Source organism: Xyrauchen texanus, chromosome 6, assembly GCF_025860055.1.
Source record: "Xyrauchen texanus isolate HMW12.3.18 chromosome 6, RBS_HiC_50CHRs, whole genome shotgun sequence".
Taxonomy (NCBI): Eukaryota; Metazoa; Chordata; class Actinopteri; order Cypriniformes; family Catostomidae; genus Xyrauchen; species Xyrauchen texanus.
Genome location: NC_068281.1, coordinates 8577784 through 8598783, shown reverse-complemented (window position 1 = coordinate 8598783; position 21000 = coordinate 8577784). Strand labels below are relative to the sequence as shown.

The window sequence follows — 21000 nt, the reverse complement described above, 5'->3', positions numbered from 1 at the left end:
AGTTCTGACTGTTCGCGCTTTAATGAGTGCAAGATTCAAATATGTTGCCACAAATGCTGAACTAAATGGTGAAGTGTGAGAAGTGCGACCTGCCCCGTGTGAGGATCGAACTCACGACCTTCAGATTATGAGACTGACGCGCTACCTACTGCGCTAACGAGGCTTATATCAAAGTGGGCGGGGTCATTATTTAAAATCTCTGATTGGCTGATGACTACTGCTAAATATATGTCGGCTATTGACATTGGTTGTTAGTGTTTCCGAAAACTCGTTTGTTTTGTCGCAGACATGCATGTATTTATTAGAGGTTTCGATGTCCGTTTTTTCTTTTGTGGTGAGTTGTCTCTCTCTAGTGGACTGCTACTTTGCCCAATCCAACTCAAGCCAAGTTATATAGATGCTTGTAATTAATAAAGTTATCTAGTATAAGGCTATTTATCACATGCACAACAATAGAGCATTTAGCATCATTTCAAATGTACCAAGGTCAAAAACATTTATTGAATATTAATGGAGCAACATCATTTTTGTGAAAAGAAATCATCACAGAAGGTTGTTTCGATTCAAATTCACTATATAAAAAAAAGGATGTGAGGGAGCCTGTTACCCCACACTTGGGTAAAAAGCCCTAGGGGATTTAAAGTGATATTGTGTAGATACTCAGGCAATAGTTATAGGGATCCATTTGTCATCTAATGCAAATACGTTTGAGACAGCAAGGTGCTGTCAGGTTCAAGTGACAAATTAAGATAAAGCTTACTCAAAATAACTACTTCTGAAAAAAGTCAAAAATGTCCTGTTAATTTCAAACACATTTTGGCATTTTATTACAGTTCACGTATTCTATACACAAACTAATCTCTATTATGTTTGGATGAGTCAACGTGAGCCCACTTTGAATATTTTTCATATCAGATTCCCCCACTTAAGAAAAACAATGTGTTTAATAAGAGCCTTTAGTTCATTCAACAGGGGTGCTTTTTACCCCAAATACTACCCTTACTCTTATTGGACGGTTATTGAAAAATGTTTGATTGTATGACCTTCAACAACACAGAAAATGATACATTTGTATTTTGTCTGAAAATGGATGTTCATTAGCTACTTAAATTTGCAACTTAAAAGTAAAAAAAAAAACCAGATCAAATTGCCTCAAAATCAACCTATAGACGCCACAAGCACAAATATCTTGGAACAGGAAAATGTTCCAGTGTATATATAGTGACAAACAGGTGTTTTGGAAACTGTTGTGGTCGTTCTTGTTGCTATTTAGTGTTTTGGGACAAAGTCCAATCAAAGAAGCCTTTTACTCCGTTGTGCCCTATAGTTCTGACTGTTCGCGCTTTAATGAGTGCAAGATTCAAATATGTTGCCTCAAATGCTTAACTAAATTGGTGAAGTGTGAAAAGTGCTACCTGCCCCGTGTGAGGATCGAACTCACGACCTTCAGATTATGAGACTGACGCGCTACCTACTGCGCTAACGAGGCTGATATCAAAGTGGGCGGGGTCATTATTTGTAATCTTGCTCATGATTGGCTGATGACTACTGCTAAATATATGTCGGCTATTGACATTGGTTGTTAGTGTTTCCGAAAACTCGTTTGTTTTGTCGTAGACATGCATGTATTTATTATTGGTTTCGAAGTCCGTTTTTTCTTTTGTGGTGAGTTGTCTCTCTCTAGTGGACTGCTAGTTTGCCCAATCCAACTCAAGCCAAGTTATATAGATGCTTGTAATTAATACAGTTATCTAATATAAGGCTATGTATCACATGCACAACAATAGAGCATTTAGCATCATTTCAAATGTACCAAGGTCAAAAACATTTATTGAATATTAATGGAGCAACATCATTTTTGTGAAAAGAAATCATCACAGAAGATTGTTTCGATTCAAATTCAGTATTAAAAATAAAAAGGATGTGAGGGATCCTTTTACCCCACACTTGGGTTAAAAGCCCCTAAGGGGTTTAAAGTGATATTGTGTAGACACTCAGGCAATAGTTATAGGGATCCATTTGTCCTCTAATGCAAATAAGTTTTAGACAGCAAGGTGCTGTCAGGTTCAAGTGACAAATTAAGATTAAGCTTGCTCAAAATAACTACTCCTGAAAAAAGTCAAGAATATCCTGTTAATTTCAAACACATTTTGGCATTTTATTACAGTTCTCAAGTATTCTATACACAAACTAATCTCTATTATGTTTGAATGAGTCAACGTGAGCCCACTTTGAATATTTTTCATATCAGATTCCCCCACTTAAGAAAAACAATATGTTTAATAAGAGCCTTTAGTCCATACAACAGGGGTGCTTTTTACCCCAAATACTACCCTTACTCTTATTGGACTGGTTATTGAAAAATGTTTGATTGTATGACCTTAAACAACACAGAAAATGATACATTTGTATTTTGTCTGAAAATGGATGTTCATTAGCTACTTAAATTTGCAACTTAAAATTAAAAAAAAAAACCCAGATCAAATTGCCTCAAAATCAACCTATAGACACCACAAGCACAAATATCTTGGAACAGGAAAATGTTCCAGTGTATATATAGTGACAAACAGGTGTTTTGGAAACTGTTGTGGTCGTTTTGTTTTGGGACAAAGTCCAATCAAAGAAGCCTTTTACTCCGTTGTGCCCTATAGTTCTGACTGTTCGCGCTTTAATGAGTGCAAGATTCAAATATGTTGCCACAAATGCTTAACTAAATGGTGAAGTGTGAGAAGTGCGACCTGCTATGGCAAGCCGTTTTAACTTTTATTCATTTCCAGGAGATGAATTCTTGATATCAACAATTCAATTTTCACTAGTTAAAATGATAATTATTGATATCAGGAATTCGAGATCTACTAGTAACAATGGCAGTTTTTGATATCAGAAATTAAATTTCCACTAGTAACAATGCTAATTCTTGATATCAACAATTACATTTTTACTAGTTAAATGCTCATTCTAGATATCAAGAATTGTATTTCAACTAGTAAAATTATAATTCTTGATATCTGTAATTGTATTTTCACTAGTGAAATGTCTCATAGGCTGCCATTCAAAATCAATTGTTGATATCAAGAATTGATTTCTTACTTGTTGAAATTCCAATTTCACATATCAGAAATACAATTCGTACTAGTAAAAACCTTTATTTTTGATATCAAGAATTCAATTGTCACTAGTTGAAATGTCTATTCTTGATATCAACAATTGAATTGCTACTAGTAACAATGTTCATTTTTGATCTCAATAATTCCATTTTCACTAGTGACAATGTTCATTTCTGATATCATGAATGTGATTGTTACTAGTAAGAAAGCCATTTTAGATATCTGAAATTATGTTGATATCATAAATACATTTTCAGATATCAAAAATTAACATTTTTACTAGTAGCAATTCAATTGTTGATATGTAGAATATAAATGTTTACTAGTAACCACGTAATTCTTGATATCAAGAATTCACATTTTTACTAGTAACAATGTAATTATTGATATCAAAAATGATATAAATACAAAGCTGATATGTGTATTCGAATTATAACTAGTAAGAAATCAATTCTTGATATCAACAATTTATTTTGAATGGCAGCCTATGGTGACATTTCACTAGTGAAAATACAATTACAGATATCAAGAATTATAGATTTTACTAGTTGAAATACAATTCTTGATATCTAGAATAAGGATTTAACTAGTACAAATGTAATTGTTGATATCAAGAATTAGCATTGTTACTAGTGGAAATTTAATATCTGATATCAAAAATTTCCATTGTTACTAGTAGATATCGAATTCCTGATATCAATAACTATCATTTTAACTAGTGAAAATTGAATTGTTGATATCAAGAATTCATATCCTGGAAATGAATAAAAGTTAAATCGGCTTGCCATAACCTGCCCCGTGTGAGGATCGAACTCACGACCTTCAGATTATGAGACTGACGCGCTACCTACTGCGCTAACGAGGCTGATATCAAAGTGGGCGGGGTCATTATTTAAAATCTCTGATTGGCTGATGACTACTGCTAAATATATGTTGTCTATTGACATTGGTTGGTAGTGTTTCCGAAAACTTCGTTTGTTTTGTCGCAGACATGCATGTATTTATTAGAGGTTTCGAAGTCCGTTTTTTCTTTTGTGGTGAGTTGTCTCTCTCTAGTGGACTGCTAGTTTGCTCAATCCAACTCAAGCCAAGTTATATAGATGCTTGTAATTAATAAAGTTATCTAATATAAGGCTATGTATCACATGCACAACAATAGAGCATTTAGCATCATTTCAAATGTACCAAGGTCAAAAACATTTATTGAATATTAATGGAGCAACATCATTTTTGTGAAAAGAAATCATCACAGAAGATTGTTTCGATTCAAATTCAGTATTAAAAATAAAAAAGGATGTGAGGGAGCCTGTTACCCCACACTTGGGTTAAAAGCCCCTAGGGGGTTTAAAGTGATATCGTGTAGATACTCAGGCAATAGTTATAGGGATCCATTTGTCATCTAATGCAAATACGTTTGAGACAGCAAGGTGCTGTCAGGTGCAAGTGACAAATTAAGATTAAGCTTGCTCAAAAGAACTACTTCAGAAAAAAGTCAAAAATGTCCTGTTAATTTCAAACACATTTTGGCATTTTATTACAGTTCAAGTATTCTATACACAAACTAATCTCTATTATGTTTGGATGAGTCAACGTGAGCCCACTTTGAACATTTTTCATAGCAGATTCCCCCCCCCCCACTTAAGAAAAACAATGTGTTTAATAAGAGCCTTAAGTCCATACAACAGGGGTGCTTTTTTACCCCAAATACTACCCTTAATCTTATTGGACGGTTATTGAAAAATGTTTGATTGTATGACCTTAAACAACACAGAAAATGATACATTTGTATTTTGTCTGAAAATGGATGTTCATTAGCTACTTAAATTTGCAACTTAAAAAAAACGAGATCAAATTGCCTCAAAATCAACCTATAGACGCCACAAGCACAAATATCTTGGAACAGGAAAAAGTTCCAGTGTATATATAGTGACAAACAGGTGTTTTGGAAACTGTTGTGGTCGTTCTTGTTGCTATTTAGTGTTTTGGGACAAAGTCAAATCAAAGAAGCCTTTTACTCCGTTATGCCATATAGTTCTGACTGTTCGCGCTTTAATGAGTGCAAGATTCAAATATGTTGCCTCAAATGCTTAACTAAATTGGTGAAGTGTGAAAAGTGCGACCTGCCCCGTGTGAGGATCGAACTCACGACCTTCAGATTATGAGACTGACGCGCTACCTACTGCGCTAACGAGGCTGACATCAAAGTGGGCGGGGTCATTATTTATAATCTTGCTCATGATTGGCTGATGACTACTGCTAAATATATGTCGGCTATTGACATTGGTTGGTAGTGTTTCCGAAAACTCGTTTGTTTTGTCGCTGACATGCATGTATTTATTAGAGGATTTGAAGTCCGTTTTTTCTTTTGTGGTGAGTTGTCTCTCTCTAGTGGACTGCTAGTTTGCTCAATCCAACTCAAGCCAAGTTATATAGATGCTTGTAATTAATAAAGTTATCTAATATAAGGCTATGTATCACATGCACAACAAGAGAGCATTTCGCATCATTTCAAATGTACCAAGGTCAAAAACATTTATTGAATATTAATGGAGCAACATCATTTTTGTGAAAAGAAATCATCACAGAAGGTTGTTTCGATTCAAATTCAGTATATAAAAAAAAGGATGTGAGGGAGCCTGTTACCCCACACTTGGGTTAAAAGCCCCTAGGGGTTTAAAGTGATATCGTGTAGTTACTCAGGCAATAGTTATAGGGATCCATTTGTCATCTAATGCAAATACGTTTGAGACAGCAAGGTGCTGTCAGGTGCAAGTGACAAATTAAGATTAAGCTTGCTCAAAAGAACTACTTCTGAAAAAAGTCAAACATTTCCTGTTAATTTCAAACACATTTTGGCATTTTATTACAGTTCAAGTATTCTATACACAAACTAATCTCTATTATGTTTGGATGAGTCAACGTGAGCCCACTTTGAACATTTTTCATATCAGATTCCCCCACTTAAGAAAAACAATGTGTTTAATAAGAGCCTTTAGTCCATACAACAGGGGTGCTTTTTTACCCCAAATACTACCCTTAATCTTATTGGATCGGTTATTGAAAAAGGTTTGATTGTATGACCTTAAACAACACAGAAAATGATACATTTGTATTTTGTCTGAAAATGGATGTTCATTAGCTACTTAAATTTGCAACTTAAAAAAAACGAGATCAAATTGCCTCAAAATCAACCTATAGACGCTACAAGCACAAATATCTTGGAACAGGAAAAAGTTCCAGTAGTGACAAACAGGTGTTTTGGAAACTGTTGTGGTCGTTTTTGTTGCTATTTAGTGTTTTGGGACAAAGTCCAATCAAAGAAGCCTTTTACTCCGTTATGCCATATAGTTCTGACTGTTCGCGCTTTAATGAGTGCAAGATTCAAATATGTTGCCTCAAATGCTTAACTAAATTGGTGAAGTGTGAAAAGTGCGACCTGCCCCGTGTGAGGATCGAACTCACGACCTTCAGATTATGAAACTGACGCGCTACCTACTGCGCTAACGAGGCTGATATCAAAGTGGGCGGGGTCATTATTTATAATCTTGCTCATGATTGGCTGATGACTACTGCTAAATATATGTCGGCTATTGACATTGGTTGGTAGTGTTTCCGAAAACTCGTTTGTTTTGTCGCAGACATGCATGTATTTATTAGAGGTTTTGAAGTCCGTTTTTCTTTTGTGGTGACTTGTCTCTCTCTAGTGGACTGCTAGTTTGCTCAACCCAACTCAAGCCAAGTTATATAGATGCTTGTAATTAATAAAGTTATCTAATATAAGGCTATGTATCACATGCACAACAATAGAGCATTTCGCATCATTTCAAATGTACCAAGGTCAAAAACATTTATTGAATATTAATGGAGCAACATCATTTTTGTGAAAAGAAATCATCACAGAAGGTTGTTTCGATTCAAATTCAGTATATAAAAAAAAGGATGTGAGGGAGCCTGTTACCCCACACTTGGGTTAAAAGCCCCTAGGGGTTTAAAGTGATATCGTGTAGTTACTCAGGCAATAGTTATAGGGATCCATTTGTCATCTAATGCAAATACGTTTGAGACAGCAAGGTGCTGTCAGGTGCAAGTGACAAATTAAGATTAAGCTTGCTCAAAAGAACTACTTCTGAAAAAAGTCAAACATTTCCTGTTAATTTCAAACACATTTTGGCATTTTATTACAGTTCAAGTATTCTATACACAAACTAATCTCTATTATGTTTGGATGAGTCAACGTGAGCCCACTTTGAACATTTTTCATATCAGATTCCCCCCCACTTAAGAAAAACAATGTGTTTAATAAGAGCCTTTAGTCCATACAACAGGGGTGCTTTTTTACCCCAAATACTACCCTTAATCTTATTGGACGGTTATTGAAAAAGGTTTGATTGTATGACCTTAAACAACACAGAAAATGATACATTTGTATTTTGTCTGAAAATGGATGTTCATTAGCTACTTAAATTTGCAACTTAAAAAAAACGAGATCAAATTGCCTCAAAATCAACCTATAGACGCCACAAGCACAAATATCTTGGAACAGGAAAAAGTTCCAGTAGTGACAAACAGGTGTTTTGGAAACTGTTGTGGTCGTTTTTGTTGCTATGTAGTGTTTTGGGACAAAGTCCAATCAAAGAAGCCTTTTACTCCGTTATGCCATATAGTTCTGACTGTTCGCGCTTTAATGAGTGCAAGATTCAAATATGTTGCCTCAAATGCTTAACTAAATTGGTGAAGTGTGAAAAGTACGACCTGCCCCGTGTGAGGATCGAACTCACGACCTTCAGATTATGAGACTGACGCGCTACCTACTGCGCTAACGAGGCTGATATCAAAGTGGGCGGGGTCATTATTTATAATCTTGCTCATGATTGGCTGATGACTACTGCTAAATATATGTCGGCTATTGACATTGGTTGGTAGTGTTTCCGAAAACTCGTTTGTTTTGTCGCAGACATGCATGTATTTATTAGAGGTTTTGAAGTCCGTTTTTTCTTTTGTGGTGACTTGTCTCTCTCTAGTGGACTGCTAGTTTGCTCAACCCAACTCAAGCCAAGTTATATAGATGCTTGTAATTAATAAAGTTATCTAATATAAGGCTATGTATCACATGCACAACAATAGAGCATTTCGCATCATTTCAAATGTACCAAGGTCAAAAACATTTATTGAATATTAATGGAGCAACATCATTTTTGTGAAAAGAAATCATCACAGAAGGTTGTTTCGATTCAAATTCAGTATATAAAAAAAAGGATGTGAGGGAGCCTGTTACCCCACACTTGGGTTAAAAGCCCCTAGGGGTTTAAAGTGATATCGTGTAGATACTCAGGCAATAGTTATAGGGATCCATTTGTCATCTAATGCAAATACGTTTGAGACAGCAAGTTGCTGTCAGGTGCAAGTGACAAATTAAGATTAAGCTTGCTCAAAAGAACTACTTCAGAAAAAGTCAAACATTTCCTGTTAATTTCAAACACATTTTGGCATTTTATTACAGTTCAAGTATTCTATACACAAACTAATCTCTATTATGTTTGGATGAGTCAACGTGAGCCCACTTTGAACATTTTTCATATCAGATTCCCCCACTTAAGAAAAACAATGTGTTTAATAAGAGCCTTTAGTCCATACAACAGGGGTGCTTTTTTACCCCAAATACTACCCTTAATCTTATTGGACGGTTATTGAAAAAGGTTTGATTGTATGACCTTAAACAACACAGAAAATGATACATTTGTATTTTGTCTGAAAATGGATGTTCATTAGCTACTTAAATTTGCAACTTAAAAAAAAAACGAGATCAAATTGCCTCAAAATCAACCTATAGACGCCACAAGCACAAATATCTTGGAACAGGAAAAAGTTCCAGTAGTGACAAACAGGTGTTTTGGAAACTGTTGTGGTCGTTTTTGTTGCTATTTAGTGTTTTGGGACAAAGTCCAATCAAAGAAGCCTTTTACTCCGTTATGCCATATAGTTCTGACTGTTCGCGCTTTAATGAGTGCAAGATTCAAATATGTTGCCTCAAATGCTTAACTAAATTGGTGAAGTGTGAAAAGTGCGACCTGCCCCGTGTGAGGATCGAACTCACGACCTTCAGATTATGAAACTGACGCGCTACCTACTGCGCTAACGAGGCTGATATCAAAGTGGGCGGGGTCATTATTTATAATCTTGCTCATGATTGGCTGATGACTACTGCTAAATATATGTCGGCTATTGACATTGGTTGGTAGTGTTTCCGAAAACTCGTTTGTTTTGTCGCAGACATGCATGTATTTATTAGAGGTTTTGAAGTCCGTTTTTTCTTTTGTGGTGACTTGTCTCTCTCTAGTGGACTGCTAGTTTGCTCAACCCAACTCAAGCCAAGTTATATAGATGCTTGTAATTAATAAAGTTATCTAATATAAGGCTATGTATCACATGCACAACAATAGAGCATTTCGCATCATTTCAAATGTACCAAGGTCAAAAACATTTATTGAATATTAATGGAGCAACATCATTTTTGTGAAAAGAAATCATCACAGAAGGTTGTTTCGATTCAAATTCAGTATATAAAAAAAGGATGTGAGGGAGCCTGTTACCCCACACTTGGGTTAAAAGCCCCTAGGGGGTTTAAAGTGATATCGTGTAGTTACTCAGGCAATAGTTATAGGGATCCATTTGTCATCTAATGCAAATACGTTTGAGACAGCAAGGTGCTGTCAGGTGCAAGTGACAAATTAAGATTAAGCTTGCTCAAAAGAACTACTTCTGAAAAAAGTCAAACATTTCCTGTTAATTTCAAACACATTTTGGCATTTTATTACAGTTCAAGTATTCTATACACAAACTAATCTCTATTATGTTTGGATGAGTCAACGTGAGCCCACTTTGAACATTTTTCATATCAGATTCCCCCACTTAAGAAAAAACAATGTGTTTAATAAGAGCCTTTAGTCCATACAACAGGGGTGCTTTTTACCCCAAATACTACCCTTAATCTTATTGGACTGGTTATTGAAAAAGGTTTGATTGTATGACCTTAAACAACACAGAAAATGATACATTTGTATTTTGTCTGAAAATGGATGTTCATTAGCTACTTAAATTTGCAACTTAAAAAAAAACGAGATCAAATTGCCTCAAAATCAACCTATAGACGCCTACAAGCACAAATATCTTGGAACAGGAAAAAGTTCCAGTAGTGACAAACAGGTGTTTTGGAAACTGTTGTGGTCGTTTTTGTTGCTATGTAGTGTTTTGGGACAAAGTCCAATCAAAGAAGCCTTTTACTCCGTTATGCCATATAGTTCTGACTGTTCGCGCTTTAATGAGTGCAAGATTCAAATATGTTGCCTCAAATGCTTAACTAAATTGGTGAAGTGTGAAAAGTACGACCTGTCCCGTGTGAGGATCGAACTCACGACCTTCAGATTATGAGACTGACGCGCTACCTACTGCGCTAACGAGGCTGATATCAAAGTGGGCGGGGTCATTATTTATAATCTTGCTCATGATTGGCTGATGACTACTGCTAAATATATGTCGGCTATTGACATTGGTTGGTAGTGTTTCCGAAAACTCGTTTGTTTTGTCGCAGACATGCATGTATTTATTAGAGGTTTTGAAGTCCGTTTTTTCTTTTGTGGTGACTTGTCTCTCTCTAGTGGACTGCTAGTTTGCTCAACCCAACTCAAGCCAAGTTATATAGATGCTTGTAATTAATAAAGTTATCTAATATAAGGCTATGTATCACATGCACAACAATAGAGCATTTCGCATCATTTCAAATGTACCAAGGTCAAAAACATTTATTGAATATTAATGGAGCAACATCATTTTTGTGAAAAGAAATCATCACAGAAGGTTGTTTCGATTCAAATTCAGTATATAAAAAAAAGGATGTGAGGGAGCCTGTTACCCCACACTTGGGTTAAAAGCCCCTAGGGGTTTAAAGTGATATCGTGTAGATACTCAGGCAATAGTTATAGGGATCCATTTGTCATCTAATGCAAATACGTTTGAGACAGCAAGTTGCTGTCAGGTGCAAGTGACAAATTAAGATTAAGCTTGCTCAAAAGAACTACTTCAGAAAAAGTCAAACATTTCCTGTTAATTTCAAACACATTTTGGCATTTTATTACAGTTCAAGTATTCTATACACAAACTAATCTCTATTATGTTTGGATGAGTCAACGTGAGCCCACTTTGAACATTTTTCATATCAGATTCCCCCACTTAAGAAAAACAATGTGTTTAATAAGAGCCTTTAGTCCATACAACAGGGGTGCTTTTTTACCCCAAATACTACCCTTAATCTTATTGGACGGTTATTGAAAAAGGTTTGATTGTATGACCTTAAACAACACAGAAAATGATACATTTGTATTTTGTCTGAAAATGGATGTTCATTAGCTACTTAAATTTGCAACTTAAAAAAAAAACGAGATCAAATTGCCTCAAAATCAACCTATAGACGCCACAAGCACAAATATCTTGGAACAGGAAAAAGTTCCAGTAGTGACAAACAGGTGTTTTGGAAACTGTTGTGGTCGTTTTTGTTACTATTTAGTGTTTTGGGACAAAGTCCAATCAAAGAAGCCTTTTACTCCGTTGTGCCCTATAGTTCTGACTGTTCGAGCTTTAATGAGTGCAAGATTTAAATATGTTGCCTCAAATGCTTAACTAAATTGGTGAAGTGTGAAGAGTTCTACCTGCCCCGTGTGAGGATCGCACTCACAACCTTCAGATTATGAGACTGACGCGCTACCTACTGCGCTAACGAGGCTGATATCAAAGTGGGCGGGGTCATTATTTGTAATCTTGCTCATGATTGGCTGATGACTACTGCTAAATATATGTCGGCTATTGACATTGGTTGTGTTTCCGAAAACTCGTTTGTTTTGTCGCTGACATGCATGTATTTATTAGAGGATTTGAAGTCCGTTTTTTCTTTTGTGGTGAGTTGTCTCTCTCTAGTGGACTGCTAGTTTGCTCAATCCAACTCAAGCCAAGTTATATAGATGCTTGTAATTAATAAAGTTATCTAATATAAGGCTATGTATCACATGCACAACAATAGAGCATTTCGCATCATTTCAAATGTACCAAGGTCAAAAACATTTATTGAATATTAATGGAGCAGCATCATTTTTGTGAAAAGAAATCATCACAGAAGGTTGTTTCGATTCAATTTCAGTATATAAAAAAAAGGATGTGAGGGAGCCTGTTACCCCACACTTGGGTTAAAAGCCCCTAGGGGGTTTAAAGTGATATCGTGTAGATACTCAGGCAATAGTTATAGGGATCCATTTGTCATCTAATGCAAATACGTTTGAAACAGCAAGGTGCTGTCAGGTGCAAGTGACAAATTAAGATTAAGCTTACTCAAAATAACTACTTCAGAAAAAGTCAAAAATGTCCTGTTAATTTCAAACACATTTTGGCATTTTATTACAGTTCAAGTATTCTATACACAAACTAATCTTTATTATGTTTGGATGAGTCAACGTGAGCCCACTTTGAATATTTTTCATATCAGATTCCCCCTACTTAAGAAAAACAATGTGTTTAATAAGAGCCTTAAGTCCATACAACAGGGGTGCTTTTTTACCCCAAATACTACCCTTAATCTTATTGGACGGTTATTGAAAAATGTTTGATTGTATGACCTTAAACAACACAGAAAATGATACATTTGTATTTTGTCTGAAAATGGATGTTCATTAGCTACTTAAATTTGCAACTTAAAAAAAACGAGATCAAATTGCCTCAAAATCAACCTATAGACGCCACAAGCACAAATATCTTGGAACAGGAAAAAGTTCCAGTGTATATATAGTGACAAACAGGTGTTTTGGAAACTGTTGTGGTCGTTCTTGTTGCTATTTAGTGTTTTGGGACAAAGTCCAATCAAAGAAGCCTTTTACTCCGTTATGCCATATAGTTCTGACTGTTCGCGCTTTAATGAGTGCAAGATTCAAATATGTTGCCTCAAATGCTTAACTAAATTGGTGAAGTGTGAAAAGTGCGACCTGCCCCGTGTGAGGATCGAACTCACGACCTTCAGATTATGAGACTGACGCGCTACCTACTGCGCTAACGAGGCTGATGTCAAAGTGGGCGGGGTCATTATTTATAATCTTGCTCATGATTGGCTGATGACTACTGCTAAATATATGTCGGCTATTGACATTGGTTGTTAGTGTTTCCGAAAACTCGTTTGTTTTGTCGCTGACATGCATGTATTTATTAGAGGATTTGAAGTCCGTTTTTTCTTTTGTGGTGAGTTGTCTCTCTCTAGTGGACTGCTACTTTGCTCAATCCAACTCAAGCCAAGTTATATAGATGCTTGTAATTAATAAAGTTATCTAATATAGGCTAAGGCTATGTATCACATGCACAACAATAGAGCATTTCGCATCATTTCAAATGTACCAAGGTCAAAAACATTTATTGAATATTAATGGAGCAACATCAGTTTTGTGAAAAGAAATCATCACAGAAGGTTGTTTCGATTCAAATTCAGTATATAAAAAAAAGGATGTGAGGGAGCCTGTTACCACACACTTGGGTTAAAAGCCCCTAGGGGGTTTAAAGTGATATCGTGTAGTTACTCAGGCAATAGTTATAGGGATCCATTTGTCATCTAATGCAAATACGTTTGAGACAGCAAGGTGCTGTCAGGTGCAAGTGACAAATTAAGATTAAGCTTGCTCAAAAGAACTACTTCAGAAAAAAGTCAAAAATGTCCTATTAATTTCAAACACATTTTGGCATTTTATTACAGTTCAAGTATTCTATACACAAACTAATCTCTATTATGTTTGGATGAGTCAACGTGAGCCCACTTTGAACATTTTTCATATCAGATTCCCCCCACTTAAGAAAAACAATGTGTTTAATAAGAACCTTAGTCCATACAACATGGGTGCTTTTTTTACCCCAAATACTATCCTTACTCTTATTGGACGGTTATTGAAAAATGTTTGATTGTATGACCTTAAACAACACAGAAAATGATACATTGGTATTTTGTCTGAAAATGGATGTTCATTAGCTACTTACATTTGCAACTTAAAAAAAACGAGATTAAATTGCCTCAAAATCAACTTACAGACGCCACAAGCACAAATATCTTGGAACAGGAAAATGTTCCAGTGTATATATATAGTGACAAGCAGGTGTTTTGGAAACTGTTGTGGTCGTTTTTGTTGCTATTTAGTGTTTTGGGACAAAGTCCAATCAAAGAAGCCTTTTACTCCGTTGTGCCCTATAGTTCTGACTGTTCGCGCTTTAATGAGTGCAAGATTCAAATATGTTGCCTCAAATGCTTAACTAAATTGGTGAAGTGTGAAAAGTGCTACCTGCCCCGTGTGAGGATCGAACTCACGACCTTCAGATTATGAGACTGACGCGCTACCTACTGCGCTAACGAGGCTGATGTCAAAGTGGGCGGGGTCATTATTTGTAATCTTGCTCATGATTGGCTGATGACTACTGCTAAATATATGTCGGCTATTGACATTGGTTGTTAGTGTTTCCGAAAACTCGTTTGTTTTGTCGCTGACATGCATGTATTTATTAGAGGATTTGAAGTCCGTTTTTTCTTTTGTGGTGAGTTGTCTCTCTCTAGTGGACTGCTACTTTGCTCAATCCAACTCAAGCCAAGTTATATAGATGCTTGTAATTAATAAAGTTATCTAATATAGGCTAAGGCTATGTATCACATGCACAACAATAGAGCATTTCGCATCATTTCAAATGTACCAAGGTCAAAAACATTTATTGAATATTAATGGAGCAACATCATTTTTGTGAAAAGAAATCATCACAGAAGGTTGTTTCGATTCAAATTCAGTATATAAAAAAAAAGGATGTGAGGGAACCTGTTACACCACACTTGGCTAAAAAGCCCCTAGGGTGTTTAAAGTGATATTGTGTAGATACTCAGGCAATAGTTATAGGGATCCATTTGCCATCTAATGCAAATAAGTTTGAAACAGCAAGGTGCTGTCAGGTGCAAGTGACAAATTAAGATTAAGCTTACTCAAAATAACTACTTCAGAAAAAGTCAAAAATGTCCTGTTAATTTCAAACACATTTTGGCATTTTATTACAGTTCAAGTATTCTATACACAAACTAATCTTTATTATGTTTGGATGAGTCAACGTGAGCCCACTTTGAACATTTTCATATCAGATTCCCCCCACTTAAGAAAAACAATGTGTTTAATAAGAACCTTAGTCCATACAACAGGGGTGCTTTTTTACCCCAAATACTATCCTTACTCTTATTGGACGGTTATTGAAAAATGTTTGATTGTATGACCTTAAACAACACAGAAAATGATACATTGGTATTTTGTCTGAAAATGGATGTTCATTAGCTACTTACATTTGCAACTTAAAAAAAACGAGATTAAATTGCCTCAAAATCAACTTACAGACGCCACAAGCACAAATATCTTGGAACAGGAAAATGTTCCAGTGTATATAGTGACAAGCAGGTGTTTTGGAAACTGTTGTGGTCGTTTTTGTTGCTATTCAGTGTTTTGGGACAAAGTCCAATCAAAGAAGCCTTTTACTCCGTTGTGCCCTATAGTTCTGACTGTTCGCGCTTTAATGAGTGCAAGATTCAAATATGTTGCCTCAAATGCTTAACTAAATTGGTGAAGTGTGAAAAGTGCTACCTGCCCCGTGTGAGGATCGAACTCACGACCTTCAGATTATGAGACTGACGCGCTACCTACTGCGCTAACGAGGCTGATGTCAAAGTGGGCGGGGTCATTATTTGTAATCTTGCTCATGATTGGCTGATGACTACTGCTAAATATATGTCGGCTATTGACATTGGTTGTTAGTGTTTCCGAAAACTCGTTTGTTTTGTCGCTGACATGCATGTATTTATTAGAGGTTTCGAAGTCCGTTTTTATTTTTGTGGTGAGTTGTCTCTCTCTAGTGGACTGCTAGTTTGCCCAATCCAACTCAAGCCAAGTTATATAGATGCTTGTAATTAATAAAGTTATCTAATATAGGTCCTAAGGCTATGTATCACATGCACAACAATAGAGCATTTCGCATCATTTCAAATGTACCAAGGTCAAAAACATTTATTGAATATTAATGGAGCAACATCATTTTTGTGAAAAGAAATCATCACAGAAGGTTGTTTCGATTCAAATTCAGTATATAAAAAAAAAGAATGTGAGGGAGCCTGTTACCCCACACTTGGGTTAAAAGCCCCTAGGGGGTTTAAAGTGATATCGTGTAGATACTCAGGCAATAGTTATAGGGATCCATTTGTCATCTAGGCCTAATGCAAATACGTTTGAGACAGCAAGGTGCTGTCAGGTGCAAGTGACAAATTAAGATTAAGCTTGCTCAAAAGAACTACTTCTGAAAAAAGTCAAAAATGTCCTGTTAATTTCAAACACATTTTGGCATTTTATTACAGTTCAAGTATTCTATACACAAACTAATCTCTATTATGTTTGGATGAGTCAACGTGAGCCCACTCTGAACATTTTTCATATCAGATTCCCCCCCACTTAAGAAAAACAATGTGTTTAATAAGAGCCTTTAGTCCATACAACAGGGGTGCTTTTTTACCCCAAATACTACCCTTAATCTTATTGGACGGTTATTGAAAAATGTTTGATTGTATGACCTTAAACAACACAGAAAATGATACATTTGTATTTTGTCTGAAAATGGATGTTCATTAGCTACTTAAATTTGCAACTTAAAAAAAACGAGATCAAATTGCCTCAAAATCAACCTATAGACGCCACAAGCACAAATATCTTGGAACAGGAAAAAGTTCCAGTGTAGGCTATATATAGAGACAAGCAGGTGTTTTGGAAACTGTTGTGGTCGTTCTTGTTGCTATTTAGTGTTTTGGGACAAAGTCCAATCAAAGAAGCCTTTTACTCCGTTGTGCCCTATAGTTCTGACTGTTCGCGCTTTAATGAGTGCAAGATTCAAATATGTTGCCTCAACTGCTTAACTAAATTGGTGAAGTGCGACCTGCCCCGTTTGAGGACTGAACTCACGACCTTCAGATTATGAGACTGACGCGCTACCTACTGCGCTAACGAGGCTGATATCAAAGTGGGCGGGGTCATTATTTGTAATCTTGATTGTCTGATGACTACTGCTAAATATATGTGGGCTATTGACATTGGTTGTAAGTGTTTCCGAAAACTCGTTTGTTTTGTCGCTGACATGCATGTATTTATTAGAGGATTTGAAGTCCGTTTTTTCTTTTGTGGTGAGTTGTCTCTCTCTAGTGGACTGCTAGTTTGCTCAATCCAACTCAAGCCAAGTTATATAGATGCTTGTAATTAATAAAGTTATCTAATATAAGGCTATGTATCACATGCACAACAATAGAGCATTTCGCATCATTTCAAATGTACCAAGGTCAAAAACATTTATTGAATATTAATGGAGCAACATCATTTTTGTGAAAAGAAATCATCACAGAAGGTTGTTTCGATTCAAATTCAGTATATAAAAAAAGGATGTGAGGGAGCCTGTTACCCCACACTTGGGTTAAAAGCCCCTAGGGGTTTAAAGTGATATCGTGTAGATACTCAGGCAATAGTTATAGGGATCCATTTGTCATCTAATGCAAATACGTTTGAGACAGCAAGGTGCTGTCAGGTGCAAGTGACAAATTAAGATTAAGCTTACTCAAAAGAACTACTTCAGAAAAAAGTCAAAAATGTCCTATTAATTTCAAACACATTTTGGCATTTTATTACAGTTCAAGTATTCTATACACAAACTAATCTCTATTATGTTTGGATGAGTCAACGTGAGCCCACTTTGAACATTTTTCATAGCAGATTCCCCCCCACTTAAGAAAAACAATGTGTTTAATAAGAGCCTTTAGTCCATACAACAGGGGTGCTTTTTTACCCCAAATACTACCCTTAATCTTATTGGACGGTTATTGAAAAATGTTTGATTGTATGACCTTAAACAACACAGAAAATGATACATTTGTATTTTGTCTGAAAATGGATGTTCATTAGCTACTTAAATTTGCAACTTAATAAAAACGAGATCAAATTGCCTCAAAATCAACCTATAGATGCCACAAGCACAAATATCTTGGAACAGGAAAAAGTTCCAGTGTATATATAGTGACAAACATGTGTTTTGGAAACTGTTGTGGTCGTTCTTGTTGCTATTTAGTGTTTTGGGACAAAGTCCAATCAAAGAAGCCTTTTACTCCGTTATGCCCTATAGTTCTGACTGTTCAAAGTGGGCGGGGTCATTATTTGTAATCTTGCTCATGATTGGCTGATGACTACTGCTAAATATATGTCGGCTATTGACATTGGTTGTAAGTGTTTCCGAAAACTCGTTTGTTTTGTCGCTGACATGCATGTATTTATTAGAGGATTTGAAGTCCGTTTTTTCTTTTGTGGTGAGTTGTCTCTCTCTAGTGGACTGCTAGTTTGCTCAATCCAACTCAAGCCAAGTTATATAGATGCTTGTAATTAATAAAGTTATCTAATATAAGGCTATGTATCACATGCACAACAATAGAGCATTTAGCATCATTTCAAATGTACCAAGGTCAAAAACATTTATTGAATATTAATGGAGCAACATCATTTTTGTGAAAAGAAATCATCACAGAAGGTTGTTTCGATTCAAATTCAGTATATAAAAAAAAGGATGTGAGGGAGCCTGTTACCCCACACTTGGGTTAAAAGCCCCTAGGGGTTTAAAGTGATATCGTGTAGATACTCAGGCAATAGTTATAGGGATCCATTTGTCATCTAATGCAAATACGTTTGAGACAGCAAGGTGCTGTCAGGTGCAAGTGACAAATTAAGATTAAGCTTACTCAAAAGAACTACTTCAGAAAAAAGTCAAACATTTCCTGTTAATTTCAAACACATTTTGGCATTTTATTACAGTTCAAGTATTCTATACACAAACTAATCTCTATTATGTTTGGATGAGTCAACGTGAGCCCACTTTGAACATTTTTCATATCAGATTCCCCCCACTTAAGAAAAACAATGTGTTTAATAAGAGCCTTTAGTCCATACAACAGGGGTGCTTTTTTACCCCAAATACTACCCTTAATCTTATTGGACGGTTATTGAAAAATGTTTGATTGTATGACCTTAAACAACACAGAAAATGATACATTTGTATTTTGTCTGAAAATGGATGTTCATTAGCTACTTAAATTTGCAACTTAAAAAAAACGAGATCAAATTGCCTCAAAATCAACTTATAGACGCCACAAGCACAAATATCTTGGAACAGGAAAATGTTCCAGTGTATATATAGTGACAAGCAGGTGTTTTGGAAACTGTTGTGGTCGTTTTTGTTTTGGGACAAAGTCCAATCAAAGAAGCCTTTTACTCCGTTGTGCCCTATAGTTCTGACTGTTCGCGCTTTAATGAGTGCAAGATTCAAATATGTTGCCACAAATGCTTAACTAAATGGTGAAGTGTGAGAAGTGCGACCTGCCCCGTGTGAGGATCGAACTCACGACCTTCAGATTATGAGACTGACGCGCTACCTACTGCGCTAACGAGGCTGATATCAAAGTGGGCGGGGTCATTATTTGTAATCTTGCTCATGATTGGCTGATGACTACTGCTAAATATATGTCGGCTATTGACATTGGTTGTTAGTGTTTCCGAAAACTCGTTTGTTTTGTCGCAGACATGCATGTATTTATTAGAGGTTTCGAAGTCCGTTTTTTCTTTTGTGGTGAGTTGTCTCTCTCTAGTGGACTGCTAGTTTGCCCAATCCAACTCAAGCCAAGTTATATAGATGCTTGTAATTAATACAGTTATCTAATATAAGGCTATGTATCACATGCACAACAATAGAGCATTTAGCATCATTTCAAATGTACCAAGGTCAAAAACATTTATTGAATATTAATGGAGCAACATCATTTTTGTGAAAAGAAATCATCACAGAAGGTTGTTTCGATTCAAATTCACTATATAAAAAAAAAAGGATGTGAGGGAGCCTGTTACCCCACACTTGGGTAAAAAGCCCCTAGGGGATTTAAAGTGATATTGTGTAGATACTCAGGCAATAGTTATAGGGATCCATTTGTCATCTAATGCAAATACGTTTGAGACAGCAAGGTGCTGTCAGGTTCAAGTGACAAATTAAGATAAAGCTTACTCAAAATAACTACTTCTGAAAAAAGTCAAAAATGTCCTGTTAATTTCAAACACATTTTGGCATTTTATTACAGTTCAAGTATTCTATACACAAACTAATCTCTATTATGTTTGGATGAGTCAACGTGAGCCCACTTTGAATATTTTTCATATCAGATTCCCCCCACTTAAGAAAAACAATGTGTTTAATAAGAGCCTTTAGTTCATTCAACAGGGGTGCTTTTTTACCCCAAATACTACCCTTACTCTTATTGGACGGTTATTGAAAAATGTTTGATTGTATGACCTTCAACAACACAGAAAATGATACATTTGTATTTTGTCTGAAAATGGATGTTCATTAGCTACTTAAATTTGCAACTTGAAAGTAAAAAAAAAAAACCAGATCAAATTGCCTCAAAATCAACCTATAGACACCACAAGCACAAATATCTTGGAACAGGAAAATGTTCCAGTGTATATATAGTGACAAACAGGTGTTTTGGAAACTGTTGTGGTCGTTCTTGTTGCTATTTAGTGTTTTGGGACAAAGTCCAATCAAAGAAGCCTTTTACTCCGTTGTGCCCTATAGTTCTGACTGTTCAGCTTTAATGAGTGCAAGATTCAAATATGTTGCCTCAAATGCTTAACTAAATTGGTGAAGTGTGAAAAGTGCTACCTGCCCCGTGTGAGGATCGAACTCACGACCTTCAGATTATGAGACTGACGCGCTACCTACTGCGCTAACG

General features: G+C 35.9%; 15 non-coding genes and 1 pseudogene across 15 annotated transcripts; all 16 read right to left on the bottom strand.

Annotated features, from left to right (window-relative positions):
• Nucleotides 1-90: 90 nt before the first annotated feature.
• trnam-cau (transfer RNA methionine (anticodon CAU)) lies at nt 91-163 on the bottom strand. The gene has a single exon. It is a non-coding gene; the product is annotated as a tRNA-Met (tRNA).
• Nucleotides 164-1416: 1253 nt separating this feature from the next.
• Nucleotides 1417-1489, bottom strand: trnam-cau (transfer RNA methionine (anticodon CAU)). The gene has a single exon. It is a non-coding gene; the product is annotated as a tRNA-Met (tRNA).
• Nucleotides 1490-3899: 2410 nt separating this feature from the next.
• trnam-cau (transfer RNA methionine (anticodon CAU)) lies at nt 3900-3972 on the bottom strand. The gene has a single exon. It is a non-coding gene; the product is annotated as a tRNA-Met (tRNA).
• Nucleotides 3973-5228: 1256 nt separating this feature from the next.
• Nucleotides 5229-5301, bottom strand: trnam-cau (transfer RNA methionine (anticodon CAU)). Its single transcript has one exon. It is a non-coding gene; the product is annotated as a tRNA-Met (tRNA).
• A 1243-nt stretch (nt 5302-6544) lies between these two features.
• On the bottom strand, nt 6545-6617 carry trnam-cau (transfer RNA methionine (anticodon CAU)). The gene has a single exon. It is a non-coding gene; the product is annotated as a tRNA-Met (tRNA).
• Nucleotides 6618-7860: 1243 nt separating this feature from the next.
• On the bottom strand, nt 7861-7933 carry trnam-cau (transfer RNA methionine (anticodon CAU)). Its single transcript has one exon. It is a non-coding gene; the product is annotated as a tRNA-Met (tRNA).
• Nucleotides 7934-9176: 1243 nt separating this feature from the next.
• Nucleotides 9177-9249, bottom strand: trnam-cau (transfer RNA methionine (anticodon CAU)). Its single transcript has one exon. It is a non-coding gene; the product is annotated as a tRNA-Met (tRNA).
• Nucleotides 9250-10494: 1245 nt separating this feature from the next.
• On the bottom strand, nt 10495-10567 carry trnam-cau (transfer RNA methionine (anticodon CAU)). Its single transcript has one exon. It is a non-coding gene; the product is annotated as a tRNA-Met (tRNA).
• A 1243-nt stretch (nt 10568-11810) lies between these two features.
• On the bottom strand, nt 11811-11883 carry trnam-cau (transfer RNA methionine (anticodon CAU)). Its single transcript has one exon. It is a non-coding gene; the product is annotated as a tRNA-Met (tRNA).
• Nucleotides 11884-13130: 1247 nt separating this feature from the next.
• Nucleotides 13131-13203, bottom strand: trnam-cau (transfer RNA methionine (anticodon CAU)). The gene has a single exon. It is a non-coding gene; the product is annotated as a tRNA-Met (tRNA).
• Nucleotides 13204-14462: 1259 nt separating this feature from the next.
• Nucleotides 14463-14535, bottom strand: trnam-cau (transfer RNA methionine (anticodon CAU)). Its single transcript has one exon. It is a non-coding gene; the product is annotated as a tRNA-Met (tRNA).
• A 1253-nt stretch (nt 14536-15788) lies between these two features.
• On the bottom strand, nt 15789-15861 carry trnam-cau (transfer RNA methionine (anticodon CAU)). The gene has a single exon. It is a non-coding gene; the product is annotated as a tRNA-Met (tRNA).
• Nucleotides 15862-17124: 1263 nt separating this feature from the next.
• Nucleotides 17125-17197, bottom strand: trnam-cau (transfer RNA methionine (anticodon CAU)). The gene has a single exon. It is a non-coding gene; the product is annotated as a tRNA-Met (tRNA).
• Nucleotides 17198-18970: 1773 nt separating this feature from the next.
• The window catches only part of LOC127645075 (alpha-2-macroglobulin-like), a 47968-nt pseudogene continuing 45938 nt past the window's right edge, over nt 18971-21000 (bottom strand).
• Nucleotides 19596-19668, bottom strand: trnam-cau (transfer RNA methionine (anticodon CAU)). Its single transcript has one exon. It is a non-coding gene; the product is annotated as a tRNA-Met (tRNA).
• trnam-cau (transfer RNA methionine (anticodon CAU)) lies at nt 20932-21000 on the bottom strand. The gene has a single exon. It is a non-coding gene; the product is annotated as a tRNA-Met (tRNA).